Genomic DNA, 21,735 nt, shown 5'->3' with positions numbered 1-21,735 from the left:
CATATTGCCTCCACCATTTCACAGTCCTATCAGATAGAGAGAACAAGAACACATCAATGCTATTGTAGGGATTGAAGCCGAGGGCTAAATTACGCTGTCATTCCCACCCGCTTGTTTTTTGTTTGTTTTGTTTATTTATTAATCTGATCGATTTACTTATTCATTCATTCCAAGAGTCCGTTTCCCCATTTCTGCCACTGTGCCAGTGCGTCGCTCGGCACATGAAAGTGCTTTGCCTGGCGTGGAGTCTGTTGTGTTTAGACGACTCCTTACATGTGCACGGTTAAATAATTAATATGGTAACACACTAATGACAGCCAGCGATCATGTCGGTGATGTGTGTATGTGTGTGTGTGTGTGTGTGTGTTTGTAGAAGTCCTCACAAGGATAGTAAAACAAGGAATATTCTGACAAGTGGATACATTTCACCAGTCCCCACAATTAAACCGACTATTTTAGGCTTAGGGGTTATGTTTAGGGTTACAATTAGGGTTATAATGAAGGTTAGGTTTAGGGGTTAGCTTTATGGTTAGGGTATGGAGTTAGGGCTAGGGGTTTGGAGTTAAGGATTGGGTTAGGTTAACGATTAGGGGTAGGGTTTAGGGAAAATTGGATTTTGAATGAGAATCAATTGTTTGTTCCCCACAAGGAGAGTAAAACAAATGTGTGTGGGTGTGGGTGTGTGCCTTAATACTGCTTGAGGATTTGGCTTCATATTACACAGATTACACTTCACCCAGCTCAGATAGAACGTATGGGCATCTTTCAAGACATTTCCATGAAATTGAATTTGAGTTACCTGCATGACTTTGTTTGACTGTGGGTGAAAGCAGTAGGCTGCATTTTACTCCCCACCAATAGAACACATCTCTCAAGACATTTCTGTCAAATAAAGATTGAATTCTGTTTTTGCACGTTATGTGACAGCTGAAGGTTTGTTTACAAGTCCTAGAGAGCTTGGGACTATAAGGTATCTGCAACAAGATGATTCTGAGATAATTGGCAATAAAGTTCCCAAACCCTCATTGGTTGGAATGTTGTCAGCAATTTTTTTTAAACTTAACAACATGAATTGCAGTGTTTAGATTACTGTATAGAATGATGACATTTTAATATTTACAGTATATCACTGTCTGTATGTGGTAGTGAGGGGCTGGGGGAGGTGGGTGGTTTTTGTGTTTGGAGGATGTGCGTATGTGATTGTGCAGGAGCAGGGGGCGGGGGGTACTTTCTCCCCATTCTCTAAACCCCCCCACAAAACAACAACAAACAGAAAACAATAACAATCTCCCAAACCTCAGCTCTATTCACTATAAAGGCACCTTGAAGGGAAGGCCTGTTCCCGAGGGCTTACTATGTATCTGATATATTATGCAAAAATTCATTAGGCTAAATTAAAAAGCTGTTTGAGGGTAACAAGATCTTTTAATGAGGTCAGCGAAGCAGGGAGCGACATTAAAACAGAACCCTAGAACAGAAAAACGAGACATGGGGAGCGAGAGGCCATCGATTATCAATCAGATAGGTCATTATCTCTCTCTTTCTCTATGTGTAGTGTCTCCATCTTCTGTCCCTTCTGAGAGAGAGAGAGAGAGAGAGAGAGAGAGAGAGAGAGAGAGAGAGAGAGAGAGAGAGAGAGAGAGAGAGAGAGAGAGAGAGAGAGAGAGAGAGAGAGAGAGAGAGAGAGAGAGAGATATACAATGAGCAGAAATAGAGCAGAACAGGGGGCTTAGAAGTGCCCATATGCTATATTTTTAAGGAAATGTCCTCTGCAACCCTATGCAATCCACTGAGACCCACTCCTGGCAGGGTTGGCAGTCAGGGGGGCACCTCTCCTCATCTCTTATTCAGCCCTTTGATTTTGCCCGTGTTCTACAGTACTCGTCTGTCAGATGCACATGGGGCACAGTGGAGGGGCATGGCAATGTGGTGGTCCCATACTGCCTGACCCTCCTGTTCTTAGTGGTCTTAAATAATATAATTCAATTTACTTTATTGACATTGCAAGTTCATTATTACTTCATTATTACATTGTCAAAGTATACATATCTAAAGATAAAATTAAAATAAATATTTAGATATAAAATATATATATTTATATATAAATAAATGGTGGGACCAATAGCAATAATAATAGTAATAGTGGACATGGGATTACCATTAACAACAACTACAACAACAATATTAATGAGAACGACAATACATTAAAGCAATGGTAGTAGACCAGTGTCAACATGACTGAGAAGACACATGATGTGATATGAAATACAAAACAAACAAGATGGGAAATATTATCGACATTACTTTGCACTTTTCACTGGCTGTCCCTCAGGTTGTGGCAGGAGGACAGATATTTGGCTGCCAAAACTGCACATTTAGGCTTTTCACCCAATAAATATTAGATTTTATATTCATATTTTATAGTTTCAAATTCTTTGTATTGAATTATAATTTTGGGAAAGAAATGTTCTCTTAGGTCTGAGTATTTGTCACAGTGTAATAGGAAATGCAGCTCTATCTCTACCTCTCCCCTGGAGCAGAGTGAGCACAGCCTGTCCTCTCTGGGCAGCCAGGTTTGTCTGTGACGACCGGTCTCTATAGCCAGACTGTGCTCACTAATATATCTATCTATCAATAAAGAATTGTGTTCATATACTGTAGATCGTATGTCTATATTGCTATAGGTCACAAATCTAAACGTTCCACCCTGACTCTGGCAGATAATGACCACTGATATTACTGAAAATGAGAAGTAGAAGAAATAGACATTTATAGACAGATGTACTTCTTCTCTTCTCAGTGTGCATGTGTGTGTCTGTCTGACAGTTTGCGTATGGAGTTGTTGTGAAAACAGACACCAGTTTATTTGTCATTGAGAGCAGTAGTCCTGTCTGTTTAGTTACCGTGAGGAATTTCAAGCGGCCAGTAGATCTAAAAATACAACCAGTCCGATGTTAAAGAGACAAGATGCAGTAAAGGATGACACTTGTGTTAATCCTCTTCAATTCTAATAAAGCTATCCAGACGTAAGATATGCACGCCACTGCCTCTCAAGTCGAAGTATTGCTTGTTTGTGTCTGTGTTTCAAGGCATTCTGTATGAATTAAATGAACTATAAACAACACGTACGGCACAGATTACATTTCAATATCATAACCATAAACAAACACATGATCTCTTTTTTAATTGTGTGACAGTTTTGGCTTTGCCACCTGAATACGTTCAACCTCCATAGCTTCTAACAGAGAGCTCAATGACAGAGGCTAACACATCTAGCCTTACCTGATTTCTTCACACGGCGTGTGTGTGGCAGGGGAGGTTGATTAAAACCTAAAATAACCTGCTGGTGATTTATCCAATCAATCACTATCACCTTGTACACCCCATCTGCCCCCCAATCCTTCCTCCCCCTGCCCCCTCCCTAGAGTGACTGTCCACGCTGATTTCTCACGTCACATGATCTCCCAGTCACCTGGCCATGCTCAATGGAGAATGTGTGTTTTTGTGTGTGTGTGTGTGTGTCTGTGCGCATGCGTGTGTGTGAGTGTGTGTGTGTTCGCGTGTGTACAGCCTGATCACTAGAAATAGACTCGGGACTTTGAAAAGATCCTGAGAACGTCGATATATGCCTTCCTCAGCAAAAAAATAATAAGAAAGACAAACTCATGATGCTTTAAGAACAAGCTCACTGCTCACACCACTGTGCTACAGCAGTTCACAATGCTCTAGAAAGTCGCGAGAATACTTGAGGATACTTGATGCTATGAGGTCGGTTGGTTCGCAGAGCCTTTCCCAAACCACAGGCCTAACCTTAACCACTCGGAATGAATGCCTGTTAACCTTCTGTTTTAACTCTGTAATCTCGCAGAATGAATGTGTCAAAAATAGACCTTCATCCATTATACATCGAATTTTGAAGCGAACGTATGATGATGTTGTTGGTCTGTATGTGTGTGTGTGGCCGTGTATGCATATGTGTATGTGAAGCCTGACCTTTGACCCGTGTGGCTGAGTGAAAGGTCGTCTGTCTGTGGTGATATCAAACGGGACAGTTGGCACAGCTCAATCAGATGCAATTACAACGGCTGGTTTTACCCCCTGTCACTGTCAGTGCGGCACCAACAGACCAGAGGAGAGTGTTTTGAATAATAGACGAGTCAGTTCTCTCACAGGAGAGCCGGCTTCAAACGAACGTCTAAGTTTAAAGTGCCGACCCTGATCCTGCTGCATCAGTGGGGGAGAGGGAGAACCAAAATGACTGAGTTTTTTGTTAGTTATTATACCATTAGAGACACTGTGCCACCAGTGATTGTCTAACTGTAGAAGTGGTATTGTTAAGGAGGGGATGATTGGTGAAATACACCAAAAGACACAGGGCTTTTATTTCACAGGGCATGAAAAGCAACAGTTGTCATCTGATCTGAGGACAATTACTGGAACACCTGCTCAATGCTTTGGGTAATGTGTCTCCCTCACTCTCACTTTTACATGTTTTTTTCTCTATGACACGTGGGCTATCTCAGCCTCGATGGAGCTGGAATGACCCTGAACCAAAACATGGTCCTTAACACAGTAACTATGGTGACAGGGGTAAACAACCTCACCTCCCCACACCCCCCTCCCCGTAATATTTATATTCTCAGAATAGCTGTCACAGGGCGTTACATGGCAGGTGTGTGACGGTGTCGTAAGGCGAGGGGAATGTTTGAGGGGGCTGATAGACCAGCACAGCCTGAGAGAGGGACTGGGCCAGCGGAGTAGACATACACATGCTTTTGTGTTTGGGGGCCCGCCTGTGAATATATATACTGAACAAAAATATAAATGCAACATGTACAGTTGAAGTCGGAAGTTGACATACACCTTAGCCAAATACGTTTCAACTCAGTTTCACAATTCCTTACATTTAATCCTAGTAACAATTCCCTGTCTTAGGTCAGTTAGGATCACCACTTTATTTTAAGGATGTGAAATATCAGAATAATAGTGGAGAGAATTATTTATTACAGCTTTTATTTCTTTCATCACATTCCCAGTGGGTCAGAAGTTTACATACACTCAATTAGTATTTGGTAGTATTGCCTTTAAATTGTTTAACTTGGGTCAAATGTTGCGGGTAGCCTTCCACAAGCTTCCCACAATAAGTTGGGTGAATTTGGCCCATTCCTCCTGACAGTGCTGGTGTAACCGAGTCAGGTTTGTAGGCCTCGTTGCTTATACACGCTTTTTCAGTTCTGCCCACACATTTTCTATAGGATTGAGGTCAGGGATTTGTGATGGCCACTCCAACTTTGGAAGTATGTTTGGGGTCATTGTCCATTTGGAAGACCCATTTGCGACCAAGCTTTATCTTCCTTACTGATTATTATTTTTTTATATATATTTTTTTCTATTTCACCTTTATTTAACCAGGTAAGCTAGTTGAGAACAAGTTCTCATTTACAACTGCGACTTGGCCAAGATAAAGCAAAGCAGTGCGACACAAACAACAACACAGAGTTACACATGGAATAAACAAGCGCACAGTCAATAACACAATATAAAAAAAGAAAGTCCATAAACAGTGTGTGCAAATGGTGTGAGGAGGTAGGCAATAAATAGGCCATAGTAGTGAAGTAATTACAGTTTAGCAGATTAACACTGGAGTGATAAATGAGCAGAGGATGATGTGCAAGTAGAGATACTGGTGTAAAAAATAACAGAAAAGTAAATAAAAACAATATTTATTTTTTTATTTTTTTATTTCACCTTTATTTAATTAACCAGGTAGGCTAGTTGAGAACAAGTTCTCATTTGCAACTGCGACCTGGCCAAGATAAAGCAAAGCAATTCGACACATACAACAACACAGAGTTACACATGGAATAAACAAATCATAGTCAATAATACAGTAGAACAAAAGAAAACAAGAAGTCTATATACAGTGAGTGCAAATGAGGTAAGAAAGGGGAGTTAAGGCAATAAATAGGCCATGGTGGCAAAGTAATTTCAATATAGCAATTAAACACTGGAATGGTAGATGTGCAGAAGATGAATGTGCAAGTAGAGATACTGGGGTGCAAAGGAGCAAGATAAATAAATAAATAAATACAGTATGGGGATGAGGTAGGTAGATAGATGGGCTGTTTACAGATGGGCTATGTACAGGTGTAGTGATCTGTGAGCTGCTCTGACAGCTGGCGCTTAAAGCTAGTGAGGGAGATATGAGTCTCCAGCTTCAGAGATTTGTGCAGTTCGTTCCAGTCGTTGGCAGCAGAGAACTGGAAGGAAATGCGACCAAAGGAGGAATTGGCTTTGGGTTGACCAGTGAGATACTTTATACCTGCTGGAGCGCGTGCTACAAGTGGGTGCTATTATGGTGACCAGTGAGCTGAGATAAGGTGGGGCTTTACATAGCAGAGACTTGTAGATAACCTATAGCCAGTGGGTTTGGCGACGAGTATGAAGCGAGGGCCAACCAACGAGAGCGTACAGGTCGCAATGATGGGTTGTGTATGGGGCTTTGGTGACAAAACGGATGGCACTGTGATAGACTGCATCCAGTTTGTTGAGTAGAGTGTTGGAGGCTATTTTATAGATGACATCACCGAAGTCGAGGATCGGTAGGATGGTCAGTTTTACGAGGGTATGTTTGGCAGCATGAGGGAAGGATGCTTTGTTGTGATATAGCAAGCCGATTCTAGATTTAATTTTGGATTGGTGATGCTTAATGTGAGTCTGGAAGGACAGTTTACAGTCTAACCAGACACCTAGGTATTTGTAGTTGTCCACGTATTCAAAGTCAGAGCCGTCCAGAGTTGTGATGCTGGACGGGCGAGCAGGTGCGGGCAGTGATCGGTTGAATAGCATGCATTTAGTATATGGGGACGAGGTAGGTAGATTGAGTGGGCTATTTACAGATGGACTATGTACAGCTGCAGTGATCGGTTATCTGCTCATATAGCTGATGTTTAAAGTTAGTGAGGGAAATATAACTCTCCAGCTTCAGCAATTTTTGCAATTCGTTCCAGTCCCTGGCAGCAGAGAACTGTAAGGAAAGGCGGCCAAAGGAGGTGTTGGCTTTGGGGATGACCAGTGAGATGTACCTGCTGGAGCGCGTGCTATGGGTGGGTGTTGTTATCGTGATCAGTGAGCTGAGATAAGGCAGAGCTTTACCTAGCATAGACTTATAGATGACTTGGAGCCAGTGGGTCTGGCGACGAATATGTAGCGAGTGCCAGATGACTAGAGCATACAGGTTGCAGTGGTGGGTGGTATAAGGGGCTTTGGTAACAGAATGGAGAGTTAACTGGAAGGAGAGTTTACAGTCTAGCCAGACACCTAGGTATTTGTAGTTGTCCACATATTCCAAACATAACGATGGTCGTTATGGCCATTATGGCCATTTTTGTTTCATCAGACCAGAGGACATTTCTCCAAAAAGCACGATTTTTGTCTCCATGTGCAGTTGCAAACTGTAGTCTGGATTCTTTATGGAGGTTTTGGAGGAGTGGCTTCTTCCATGCTGAGCGGCCTTTCAGGTTTTGTCGATATAGGACTTGTTTTACTGTGGATATAGATACTTTGAATCTGTTTCCTCCAGCATCTTCACAAGGTCCTTTGCTGTTGTTCTGGGATTGATTTGCACTTTTCGCACCAAAGTACTTTAATCTCTAGGAGACAGAACGCATCTCCGTCCTGAGCGGTATGACAGCTGTGTGGTCCCATGGTGTTTATATTTGCATACAGATGAACGTGGTACCTCCAGGCATTTGGAAATTGCTCACAAGGATGAACCAGACTTGTGGAGGTCTAAAATTATTTTGTGAGGTCTTGGCTGATTTCTTTTGATTTTCCCATGGTGTCAAGCAAAGAGGCACTGAGTTTGAAGGTAGGCCTTGAAATACATCCAATACATGCAATGTTGTCGTTCACGCTCATTTTTCAAAATCAAAGCCTGAAACTATGTCTTGTGACTGTAGACACATTAGGGAAGCCATATAAAAAAGGAATCTGGTTGATATCCCTTTCAATGCTCAATAGGGAGGCGTAGGAACGCAGAGGTTTCAAAATAAGAGTCACTTCCTGATTGGATTTTTCTCAGACTTCGCCTGCAATATCAGTTCTGTTATACTCACAGACAATATTTTTACAGTTTTGGAAACTTCAGAGTGTTTTCTATCCTAAGCTGTCAATTATATGCATATTCTAGCATCTTGTCCTGAGAAATAGCCCGTTTACTTTCCAAAAATGAAAATACTGCCCCCTAGTCTCAAGAGGTTAAAGGCACAGTGAACATAGTGTATGTAAACTTCTGACTCAATAGAATTGTGATACAGTGAATTATAAATGAAATAATCTGTCTGTAAACAATTGTTGGAAAAATTACTTGTGTCATGCACAAAGTAGATGTCCTAACCGACCTGCCAAAGCTATAGCTTGTTAACAAGAATGGTGGTTGAAAAACGAGTTTTAATGACTCCAACTAGGTGTATGTAAACTTCTGACTTCAACTGTACATACAGCTTGTGGATTGGTTGAAAAACGAGTTTTAATGACTCCAACCTAAGTGTATGTTAACTTTTGGCTTCAACTGTACATTTTCAGGTCTACAGTGCATTCGAAAGTATTCAGCCCTTGACTTTTTGTGCATTTGTGCATTTGTGCATCTAGCCCCCTTGACTTTTTGTGCATTTGTGCATTTGTGCATCTAGCCCATAATGACAAACCAAAACAGGTTTTTAGACATTTTTGCAAATGGATAAAAAATAAAATATAGAAATGCCTTATTGACATAAGTATTCAGACCCTTTGCTATGAGATTCGAAATTGAGCTCACATGCATCATTTTTCCATGGATCATCCTTGAGATGTTTCTACAACTTGATTGGTAAATCAATTGAATGGACATGATTTGGAAAGGCACACACCTGTCTGTACGGTTGACAGAGCAAAACCCAAATCGTGAGGTCGAAGGAATTGTCTGTAGAGCCCCGAGACAGGGTTATGTTGAGGCAAAGATCTGGGGAAAGCAACAAAAAATGTCTGCAGCATTGAAGGTCCCAAACAACACAGTGGCCTCCATCATTCTTAAATGGACGTTTGGAACCACCCAAACTCTTCCTAGAGCTGGCTGCCCAGGCCATACTGAGCAATCGAGGGAGATGGGCTTTGGTCAGGGATGTGACCAAGAACCCGATGGTCACTCTGACAGAGCTCCAGAGTTTCTCTTTTGAGATAGGAGAACCCAGAAGGACAACCATCTCTGCAGCACTCTACCAATCAGGCCTTTATGGTAGAGTGGCCAGACAGATGCCACTCCTCAGTAAAATGCACATGACAGCCCGCTTGGAGTTTATCAAAAGGCACCTAAAGGACTCTCAGACCATGAGAACCAAGATCCTCTGATCTGATGAAACCAAGATTGATCTCGCCTGAATGTCAAGCATCACATCTGGAGGAAACCTGGCACCATACCTAAGGTGAAGCATGGTGGTTGCAGCATCAGGTTTTTCAGCTGCAGGGACTGGTAGACCAGTCAGGATCGAGGGAAAGATGAACGCTTCAAAGTACAGAGAGATCCTTGATGAAAACCTGCTCCAGCGCGCTCAGGACCTCAGACTGGGGTGAAGGTTCACCTTCCAACAGGACAATTACCCTAAGCACACAGCCAACACAATGCAGGAGTGGCTTCGGGACGAGACTCTGAATGTCCTTGAGTGGCCTAGCCAGAGCCCGGACTTGAACATCTCTGGAGAGACCTGAAAGTAGCTGTGCAGTGAAATTCCCCATCCAACCTGAGAGAGCTTGAGAGGATCTACAAAGAAGATTGGGAGAAACTCCCCAAATACAGGTTTGCCAAGCTTGTAGCATCATACCCAAGAAGACTCGAAGCTGTAATCGCTGCCAAAAGTACTTCAACAAAGTACTGAGTAAAGGGTCAGACTACTTATGTAAATGTGATATTTCAGTTATTTATTTTTAATACATTTTCTAGATATTTCTAAAAAAAACAAACAAACTGATTTTTCATTATGGGGTATTGTGTGTACATTGAAGGAGAAAAACAATTTTCACCCATTTTAGAATAAGGCTGTAACGTAACAAAATGTTGAAAGAGTCAATGAGATTAAATTAAAGATCCCAGAAATGTTGTGCACACATTTGTTTACATCGCTGTTAGTGAGCATTTCTCCTTTGCCAAGAAAATCTATCCACCTGACAGGTGTGGCATTTAAAGAAGCTGATTAAACAGCATGATCATTACACAGGTGTACCTTGTGCTAAGGACAATAAACGGCCACTGTAAAATTTGCACACAACACGATGACACAGATGTCTCAAGTTTTGAGGGAGCATGCAATTGGCATGTTGACTGCAGGAATGTCCACTAGAGTTGATTCCATAGAATTTAATGTTAATTTATTTACCATAAACCGCCTCCAACGTCGTTTTAGAGAATTTGGCAGTACGTCCAACCGGCCTCACAACCCGAACACCACATGTAACCACACCAGCCCAGGACCCCCACATCCGGCTTCTTCACCTGAGACCAGCCACCCGGACAGCTGATGAACCTGAGGAGTATTTATGTCTGTAACAAAGCCCTTTTGTGGTTAAGAACTCATTCTGATTGGCTGGGCCTGGCTCCCCAGTGGGTGGGCCTGGTTCCCCAGTTGGTGGGCTTGGCTCCCAAGTGGATGGGCCTATGCCCCCCCCCCCCCCCCCCCCCCCAAGCCTATCCATGGCTACGCCCTTGCACAGTCATATGAAATCCATAGATTAGGGCCTAATGAATGTATTTCAATTGACTGATTTCATTATATGAACTCTAACTCAATAAAATCATAGAAATTGATGCATGCTGCTATTATATTTATGTTGAGTAATAGAGTGCATTTGGGTGGACACATACAAGTGCCTTAGGGAAACAACCTAGTTAAATAAAGGTAAAAAAAGATATATATTATAAAGTTGAAGTCAGAAGTTTACATACACTTAGGTTGGAGTCATTAAAACTTATTTTTCAACCACTCCACAAATGTCTTGTTTTAACAAACTACAGTTTTGGGAAGTCGGTTAGGTCATCTACTTTGTGCATGACACCAGTAATTTTTCCAACAATTGTTTACAGACAGATTATTTCACTTATAATTCACTGTATCACAATTCCATTGGGCCAGAAGTTTACATACACTAAGTTGACAGTGCCTTTAGACAGCTTGGAAAATTCCAGAAAATGATGTCATGGTTTTAGAAGCTTCTGATAGGCTAATTGACATCATTTGAATCAATTGGAGGTGTACCTGTGGATGTATTTCAACGCCTACCTTCAAACTCAGTGCCTCTTTGCTTGACATCATGGGAAAATCAAAATAAATCAGCCAAGACCTCACAAAATAATTCTAGACCTCCACAAGTCTGGTTCATCATTGGGAGCAATTTCCAAATGCCTGGAGGTACCACGTTCATCTGTATGCAAATATAAACACCATGGGACCACACAGCTGTCATACCGCTCAGGACGGAGATGCGTTCTGTCTCCTAGAGATTAAAGTACTTTGGTGCGAAAAGTGCAAATCAATCCCAGAACAACAGCAAAGGACCTTGTGAAGATGCTGGAGGAAACAGATTCAAAGTATCTATATCCACAGTAAAACGAGCCTTATATCGACATAACCGGAAAGGCCGCTCAGCATGGAAGAAGCCAGTCCTCCAAAACCTCCTTAAAGAAGCCAGAATACGGTTTACAACTGCACATGGGGACAAAGATTGTACTTTTTGGAGAAATGTCCTCTGATCTGATGAAGCAAAAATATAACTGTTTGGCTATAATGACCATCGTTATGTTTGGAGGAAAAAAGGGGAGGCTTGCAAGCCGAAGAACACCATCCCAACAGTGAAGCACGAGGGTGGTAGCATCATGTTCTGGGATGTTTTGCTGCAGGAGGGACTGGTGCACTTCACAAAATAGATGGTACCATGAGGAGGAAAATTATGTGGATATATTAAAGCAACATCTCAAGACATCAGTCAGGAAGCTAAAGCTTGGTTGCAAATGGGTCTTCCAAATGGACAATGACCCCAAGCATACTTCCACAGCTGTGGAAAAATGGCTTAAGGACAACAAAGTCAAGGTATTGGAGTGGCCATCACAAAGCCCTGAACTCAATCCTTTAGAAACCTCAATCCTACAAACCTGACTCGGTTACACCAGCTCTGTCAGGACGAATTGCCCAAAATTCACCCAACTTGTGGGAAGCTTGTGGAAGGCTACACAACACGTTTGACCCAAGTTAAACCATTTAAAGGCGATGCTACCAAAAACGAATTGAATGTATGTAAACTTCTGGCCCGCTGGGAATGTGATGAAAGAAATTAAAGCTGAAATAAATCATTCTCTCTATTATTATTCTGACATTTCACATTCTTAAAAAAAGTGGTGATCCTTACTGACCTAAGACAGGGAATTTTTACGAGGATAAAATGTCAGGAATTGTGAAAAACTGAGTTGAAATGTATTTGGCTAAGGTGTATGTAAAACAAACGACTTCAGCTGTATATATATATATATATATATACTGCTCAAAAAAATAAAGGGAACACTAAAATAACACATTCTAGATCTGAATGAATTAAATATGCTTATTAAAAATACTTTTTTCTTTACATAGTTGAATGTGCTCAAAATTAAAGTGGAAAACCACACTACAGGCTGATCCAGATTTGATGTAATGTCCTTAAAACAAGTCAAAATTAGGCATAGTAGTGTGTGTGGCCTCCACGTGCCTGTATGACTTCTCTACAATGCCTGGGCATGCTCCTGATGAGGTGGCAGATGGTGTCCTGAGGGATCTCCTCCCAGACCTGGACTAAAGCATCCGCCAACTACTGGACAGTCTGTGGTGCAACGTGGCGTTGGTGGATGGAGCGAGACATGATGTCCCAGATGTGCTCAATTGGATTCAGGTCTGGGGAACGGGCGCGCCAGTCCATAGCATCAATGCCTTCCTCTTGCAGGAACTGCTGACACCCTCCCTCCACATGAGGTCTAGCATTGTCTTGCATTAGGAGGAATCCAGGGCCAACCGCACCAGCATATGGTCTCACAAGGGGTCTGAGGATCTCATCTCGGTACCTAATGGCAGTCAGGGTACCTCTGGCGCGCACATGGGAGATGAAAGAAATGCCACCCCACACCATGACTGACCCACCGCCAAACCGGCAATGCTGTGGGTCATGTTGCAGGCAGCAGAACGTTCTCCACGGCGTCTCCAGACTCTGTCACGTCTCTCACATGTGATCAGTGTGAACCTGCTTTCATCTGTGAAAAGCACAGGGCGCCAGTGGCGAATTTGCCAATCTTGGTGTTCTCTTGGCAAATGCCAAACGTCCTGCACGGTGTTGGGCTGTAAGCACAACCCCCACCTGTGAATGTCGAGCCCTCATACCACCCTCATGGAGTCTGTTTCTGACCGTTTGAGCAGATACATGCACATTTGTGGCCTGCTGGAGGTCATTTTGCCGGGCTCTGGCAGTGCTCCTCCTGCTCCTCCTTGCACAAAGGCGGAGGTAGCGGTCCTGCTGCTGGGTTGTTGCCCTCCTACGGCCTCCTCCACGTCTCCTGATGTACTGGCCTGTCTCCTGGTAGGGCCTCCATGCTCTGGACACTACGCTGACAGACACAGCAAACATTCTTGCCACAACTCGCTTTGATGTGCCATCCTGGATGAGCTGCACTACCTGAGCCACTTGTGTGGGTTGTAGACTCCGTCTCATGCTGCCACTAGAGTGAAAGCACAGCCAGCATTCAAAAGTGACCAAAACATCAGCCAGGAAGCATAGGAACTAAGATGTGGTCTGTGGTCACCACCTACAGAACCACTCCTTTATTGGGGGTGTCTTGCTAATTGCCTAGAATTTCCACCTGTTGTCTATTCCATTTGCACAACAGCATGTGAAATTTATTGTCAATCAGTGTTGCTTCCTAAGTGGACAGTTTGATTTCACAGAAGTGTGATTGACTTGGAGTTACATTGTGTTGTTTAAGTGTTCCCTTTATTTTTTTGAGCAGTGTACCTACTTTTGGCCCTGAAAACTTGCCTGTCAGGCTGACAAAATAGCTGATTAACATTCACTGGCTAAATGCTAACCTTCCCTATGCTAACACTAAAAAGGTAACTGTAGCCTCTCTTTTTATGACAGCCTTTACCAGAAGTGTCTTGGGCTGCCCCTTCCTTGCACCTCAAAGACCCTGCGCTAAGGATGTGTGCTGCACATTGCAGAGGTGAGCATATACCTCCCCCTCTCTCCCCCTCCCCACCCCCCTCTCTGTCTCTCTTTCTCTCTCAGGAACCAAGCCATCTGGTGGCCCTAGCTCCTGCCCTCTCTCTGCTCTCTCTCTCTGTTCGTGCAGAAGCAGCATCACAAGCTCAACACAGCCACAATACTACTACTGTTACAGTCTCTAGGAGGGTCACCAGCAGAGTAACACACACACACACAAACACACATAGGAGACCACCCATTGGCTACAGATGTTAGTTCAACATCTAGTTTTATTTAACCTTTATTTAACTACAGTGGTTCTTCCTTTAAAGGTTTTGAGCTTATGCCGCGACCGTTTGTGGTAGATGGTGGCAGATTGTGGTAAATTGCGTCATGGCTGACACTTAAATAGTGTGCCATATAATTTGTGCTGCTACCATGTTGTGTCGCTGCCGTGTTGTGTTGCTACCATATTGTGGTCATGTTATGTTGCTACCATGCTGTGTTGTCGTCTGTTGCCGCCTTGCTATATTGTTGTCTTAGGTCTTTTAAAGGAAGAACCACTGTAGGCAAGTCAGCTAAGAACACATTCTTATTTAAAATGACAGCCTACCAAAAGGCAAAAGGCCTCCTGACGGGGATAAAAAAAAAAAAAAATACAGGACAAAAAACATATCACGACAAGAGAGACAACACTAAAGACCTAAGACAACAATATACAGTGCCTTGCGAAAGTATTCGGCCCTCTTGAACTTTGCAACCTTTTGCCACATTTCAGGCTTCAAACATAAAGATATAAAACTGTATTTTTTTGTGAAGAATCAACAACAAGTGGGACACAATCATGAAGTGGAACGACATTTATTGGATATTTCAAACTTTTTTAACAAATCAAAAACTGAAAAATTGGGCGTGCAAAATTATTCAGTGGGCAGGGACTTGTTGGGGACAGGGCCAGCCAACAGATTAGGATACATCTCTGTGCAACTGGTGATTGAAAATAAGCACCTGGTAACCAAGGGACTTGTTGGGGACAGGGCCAGCCAACAGTCCAGCCCAGAGCTTTACTCTGCATCAGATTTCCTTCATGTAACACAGTAGGAGGCAACCTTGGCACACTGTGATGTGAATTGCTGGATTTACTAGTCACTGATTTGTCAGCCAAATGGATCCGACATGAGCGGTTTGGATACAGGGCTGCTTTGTAAACTTTCCACAGTGGAAAAGCACAATATTGCTTTTATTGTTAGCGGTGAAACATCACTTAGCGATGGAGATGCCTGATAATTAGACACAAGGGAGGTTGGTTGTTACATGTGAAATGACTTGTTCTGAACAGAACCAGAGCAATAACGTGAAAGGAGAAATATCAACAACGATACCCGTATGTAAGACATGCTGTGATGCTTTGGCTTGTTTTGCTTGTGGATTGATGAATGATGTTTTCCAGGTCATAAAGGCATTATTGAATGTAGTCTTTATACCAAAATGTTCAGTGAAGACCGTTAATGTGCAATGCATTCGGGAAGTACTCCGACCCCTTGACTTTTACAGCCTTATTCTAAAATTGATTACATAGTTTTTTTTACCCCTTATCAATCTACACATAATACCCCATAATGACAAAGCAAAAACAGGTTTTTAGAAAATCTTGCAAATTTAAACAAAGAAAAAACCGAAAAGATCACATTTACGAAACTATTCAGACCCTTTACTCAGTACTTTGTTGAAGCACCTTTGGAAGCTATTACAGCCTTGAGTCTTCTTGGGTGTGACGCTACAAGCTTAGCACACCTGTATTTGGGGAGTTTCTCCCATTCTTCTCTGCAGATCCTCTCATGATCTGTCAGGTTGGATGGGGTGCGTGGCTGCACAGCTATTTTCAGATCTCTCCAGAGATGTTTGATCGGGTTCAAGTCCTGGCTCTGGCTGGGCCACTCAATAACATTCAGGTTTCTTCCAGATGTGACGCTTGGCCTTCATGCCAAAAAGTTCATTCTTGGTTTCATCAGTCCAGAGCATCTTGTTTCTCCTGGTCGGAGAGTATTTAGGTGCCTTTTGGCAAACTCCAAGCGGGCTGTCATGTGCCTTTTACTGAGGAGTGGCTTCTGTCTGGTTGTCCAATGGTTGTCCTTCTGGAGGTTCTCCCATCTCAGAGGAACTCTTCGGCTCTGTCAGAGTGACCAGCGGGTTCGTGGTCAGTTTGGCCGGGCGGCCAGCTCGAGGAAGAGTCTTGGTGATTCCAAACTTCTTCCATTTAAGAATGATGACCTTCAATGCTACAGAAATATTTTGGTATCATTCCCCAAGTCTGTGCCTCGACACAATCCTGCCTCGGAGCTCTACGGCAATTCCTTCGACCTCATGGAATGGTTTTTGCTCTGACATGCACTGTCAACTGTGGGACAGGTTTGTGCCTTTCAAAATCATGTCCAGTCAATTGAATTTACCACAGGTGGACTCCAATCAAGTTGTATAAACATCTCAAGAATGATACATGGAAATATTTCGAAAAACATGTTTTCGCTTTGTCTTTATGGGGTATTGTGTGTAGATTGATGAGAAAAATAAATAATTGAATGCATTTTTGAAGAAGGCTGTAACGTTACAAAATATGGAAAAAGTCAAGGTGTCTGAATACTTTCCGAATCCACTGTACTTATTTTAGGATGAGGCATTCTGAATTATATCACATTCTGTAATGTCCATACAAACAAGGCTTGGTTTCTCTCCTCTCACGTCTGTCTGTCTGTCTGTCTGTCTGTCTGTGTGTGTGTGCGTGTGCATGTGCGCACGCACTATGGAACACCCTCACAGTGTTGAACTCCAACTGTAGTTAAAAGACGACACTCTTGTGGCTGCATCAGGCTTTGAACAATCAAAAATCTTGTTTTCCAGAAGAGAACAATGAGAAGTGTGAGAGCGCAGCGCCAACACACCTTCGCACAATCCCAGTTTTGTTTTTCCATTTGAAATCAAAAGGCAGCGCTTGCTTTATTTGCCCCAAAGCAGCATGCAACGGCTTTGGTGGTGAAATGCAGAGGTGTAAACTCCAGTCTGTTTTGTTATTATGTTGCACATCTTTAACAGAAGAAAGGTATTTGTGTACATCTTTAACAGAGCAGAAAACACCTCTTAAATCTAAACTCAACCGCAGTTCATATTCATAAACAGATGTCTTTTTATTCATCTTCAACTATTACAACATAAATATTTGGGAAGCTGTGATGTGAGTAAACTATATGTCATCGAGAACATGGCTCCCACTCCACACAGAATCCTTTTGCTTCTACACTACTAATCACCTACATAGGCGATCAATGGTGGGGGGGGGAGTAGAGAGATAGTGTACGAAGGATTGAGGGAGAGAGAGAGGGGGGAGAAGGAGAGAGGGAGAGGGGGGGAGAGAGAGAGAGAGGGGGGAGAGGGGGAGAGAGAGAGAGAGAGAGAGAGAGAGAGAGAGAGAGAGAGAGATTAGAGCTGTAACACTCTCTTTCAAATTAGTATTAGGTGTAGTTCCTCTAATTACACCAACACATTATGTAACTCCATTTTATCTGTGCTGCTTATCGTAAAGTTTGTCCTTTTGTTGAACTACTGGTTCCTGCTGCAACATGATCTAACATTCAGGTGTGAAAATGATCAGCTGTGGTCAGAATGTCCAGATGAGCAGATGGCATATCGAAGTTCTTCAAACTTTCTCTCGAACACGATAGGTTCGATCACTCATTTTAGTTTGACTGTCAATCCCCCCCACAGACCCCGTGCCTTTGAGAAATATTTCAACATCCTCAGTTTTATATCCACGAAAAGCACTGCTGAGCGTCTTGATCAATTCAATGAGACATTAGGATGAAGTCAGAATTTGGAGTTACACCAACTGAAGCTCAAACCAGAAAAGTCACCATCGATGAAGAAATCCATTTGTCACAATGCTCAGATAACAGCGTGCTGTGGTTTGTATCAACAATGAGTTAAATACAGCATTGTGATTATTATAAACCCTTTAAGAGACACTTTGGATTAATTGAGAGGAAGAACGGGCACACACTCATCCACCCACTCACACACACACACGCAGACACACACACACACACCCGCACACACACACACACCCGCACACACACACACACCCGCACACACACACACACACGCAGACACACACACACGCACACACCCGCACACACACACACACACCCGCACACACACCCGCACACACAGGCAGACGCACACACACACACACAGACACACACACACACTCACACGCAGACGCACACACACACACACCCGCACACACACACACCCGCACGCAGACACACACACCCGCACACCCGCACACACACACACACTCACACACACTCACACACACACGCAGACACACACACACACACACCCGCACACCCGCACACACACACACACTCACACACACTCACACACACACGCAGACACACACACACACACACCCGCACACACACACACACCTGCACACACACACACACACACACCCGCACACACACACACCCACACACACACGCAGACACACAAACCCGCACACACACACGCAGACACACACACACACACACCCGCACACACACACACACCCGCACACACACACACACCCGCACACACACGCAGACACACGCACACACCCGCACACACACACACACACACACCCGCACACACACCCGCACACACAAGCAGACGCACACACACACACACAGACACACACACACACTCACACGCAGACGCACACACACACACACCCGCACACACACACACCCGCACGCAGACACACACACACACACACCCGCACGCAGACACACACACCCGCACACCCGCACACACACACACACACACACGCAGACACACACACACACCCGCACACACACACACACACCTGCACACACACACACACACACACCCGCACACACACACACCCGCACACACACGCAGACACACAAACCCGCACACACACACGCAGACACACACACTCGCACACACACACGCAGACACACACACACGCAGACACACACACACGCAGACACACACACACACACACACACCAGTGAAACTTAACCAGAGACTTCACCAGAGCGAGGGAGACATGAAGAAGGAGAGGGAAAGGAGAGAGAGAGAGAGAGCCTATTGCTCCCAAGCTCCATCTCCTCTGCACATTTTTCATTTCCCGCTGAGTTGAAAAGATCAAGTAATTGAAAAGGAGAAGACAATCCAGCAGCCTGGGCTCCACAGATGCCAATGAAAAGCTTCAGAAGTATTAAAGCATTACACTTTGGGCCCTTTCGTTGTATTTCTTTCGCATGGAGGCTATGGAAAAATTGCTTTTTGATGACAACACCTGAAAAGTGTTTTCCATCAGGCCCATGCATCATTGTCAGAGCTGGAGATTAAACCTTATTGTTTCCTTTTGTAAAGGCGACATTGAGATAGAGAGAGAGGAAGGGTGTCCAAATGCAAAGTGCAATGAACCGAAATTAAACAGAGATGTCCCTCGAAGACCTCACTGCATTTCTGTGATGCATCCCCAAATCATACAGATCATACCAACTCGGAATGCAATTTTTATGCATTTTTTTAAATACATTTTCTATACACTGAAAGTGTATTTTTCCGGATACAGTATCTCCAAAAAGATGGTCTGTTTTCTCCTATATCTGAGATGCGAAAGGACTGAATTGAGATCCTTACTTGAGATAACTGATATATAATTTTATAAAATGAGCAAGAGAGACTTTTTTCACATTGATGGCCAATTTTCTTTCTTTCTTTGGATTGATGGTATCAGGTTCGGATTCCACTCTGGGAATGAATGTGACCAATTTACCATCATCAAATCACATGGAGCAAATAGTTTTTAAGCAATTTCACTTAGAAAAGGGCATAATGAGCTGGTAATCGCATGAACTGTATGAAATTGTCTCTTTTCTCATGGACAAAGTTCAAATGTAAATCAAATAAATTGTCTGTAAAAGTTGTTTGTTTACAATGTCACGATGGATGCTCGATTTAATATGCACGCCGTATATCTTTCATATTTTCGACGGCTCTCATTTCTCCACAGTCACTGCCCTTCCGTCAGTCGTTGGACTCAGATCTGTCTCGTATTAATAGTTTTATGATTTATAGGCACCGTGCTCACACACTCCTCCACACCTCCTAACAGCCAGATATACAATTATCCGCTGCTCTTGCCCTATATGAATGCCATTTCCCCCACATCCCTCCTTAAAAGAGACACGGGCCATTTGTCTAGCTCCCTGCCTCCTCGCAGTGCCCAGTAATAAGCCATCTGCTGGATCGGAACATGAAAGATTAAAATGATATACAGTATGAAAGCTCTCTATTCAGTTGCTAATGTCCAAGATTCAGGGATACAGAGGCCAAAGCTGTCATCTCTCTCAGGAAGAGGTAATTATCACTCTCCCTCTCCGTTTCCTCCCTCCCTCGCTCGCCGTCTCCGAATCAGGCCCCGGCCCCCGTGCCGCCTGCGACCGGTGAAAACCTCATTTAGGAGGCAAGAACAATGCCCTACCAAATGTCTTACTGGGGCTAATCCCCACAAGCCATTGTATTCATTGAGGACTGGTCATAAGGGCCCACAGAGTTGGCAGGGCAGGGACGTGTGTGTGTGTGTTTGGGGGCCATGGGGGGTCAAACTCAAGCCTATAGTGCCACGGGCGAGTCAGGGGATTATTTCACTCACTGTTCGTTAAGTCTGCATGTGTGTGTGTGTATTTGGGAGTGGGGGAGGCGGGGGGAGGGATAAGGGATATTGGGATACGTGTGTAAATAAATGGAGGATTAAAGAGAGAGAAAAACTGGATGTCTGAGTTTGATCTATATTTGAGCCATGGAAATGGATAAACGAGAGAGCTAAATTGGGTATGGTCAGAGAGCGAGAGAGAAAGAGAGAGAGAGATAGGGACGGGGGGCAATGAGGTGATAGTGTTAACCCTTTGTAAAGTGAACTTTTGAGTTTTAGCTATTCGATTCCGCAGATCTCCAGTTCGGGATTGTATCTACAGTTCGTTGTGTGTCGACATTTAAAAATAATTTAGAACGTCCAACATCGGACAGCCTTATGCTTTCAAACAGTTTCTAAGCCCAATTAGTCAAATTTTAGGCCACTGCAAGTCTAACAGAGAGGGAAAATAACTATCAGCAGTCTTCAGGAATGGATAATACAGACCACCCAGTATTATCGTACCTCATTACAAATTGTCCTTCAAGATTGGTCTGTCTGGAGTTGGAACTGAAACCTCAACGTATTTGATTAGGTAGGGATGTAAAGCCTTGTTACCCACCGTGTACAACGTCCTGACACTTCCAATCTCTCCTCACCCTGCAAGGACACACTGTCTCTCTTTCTCCCTCTGCCCATCTCTCCTCCTCTCGCTCTCTACACTACACAGGAGGGCTTTGAAACCTCTTCCTAGTTCTGTGTAGTACAGCAGGGCCCAGGAGTTGAGC

The sequence above is a fragment of the Oncorhynchus mykiss genome, chromosome 22 (assembly GCF_013265735.2).
Source record: "Oncorhynchus mykiss isolate Arlee chromosome 22, USDA_OmykA_1.1, whole genome shotgun sequence".
Classification (NCBI taxonomy): Eukaryota; Metazoa; Chordata; class Actinopteri; order Salmoniformes; family Salmonidae; genus Oncorhynchus; species Oncorhynchus mykiss.
The sequence above is the reverse complement of the archived record's forward strand: the minus strand, read 5'-3'. Positions refer to the sequence as shown.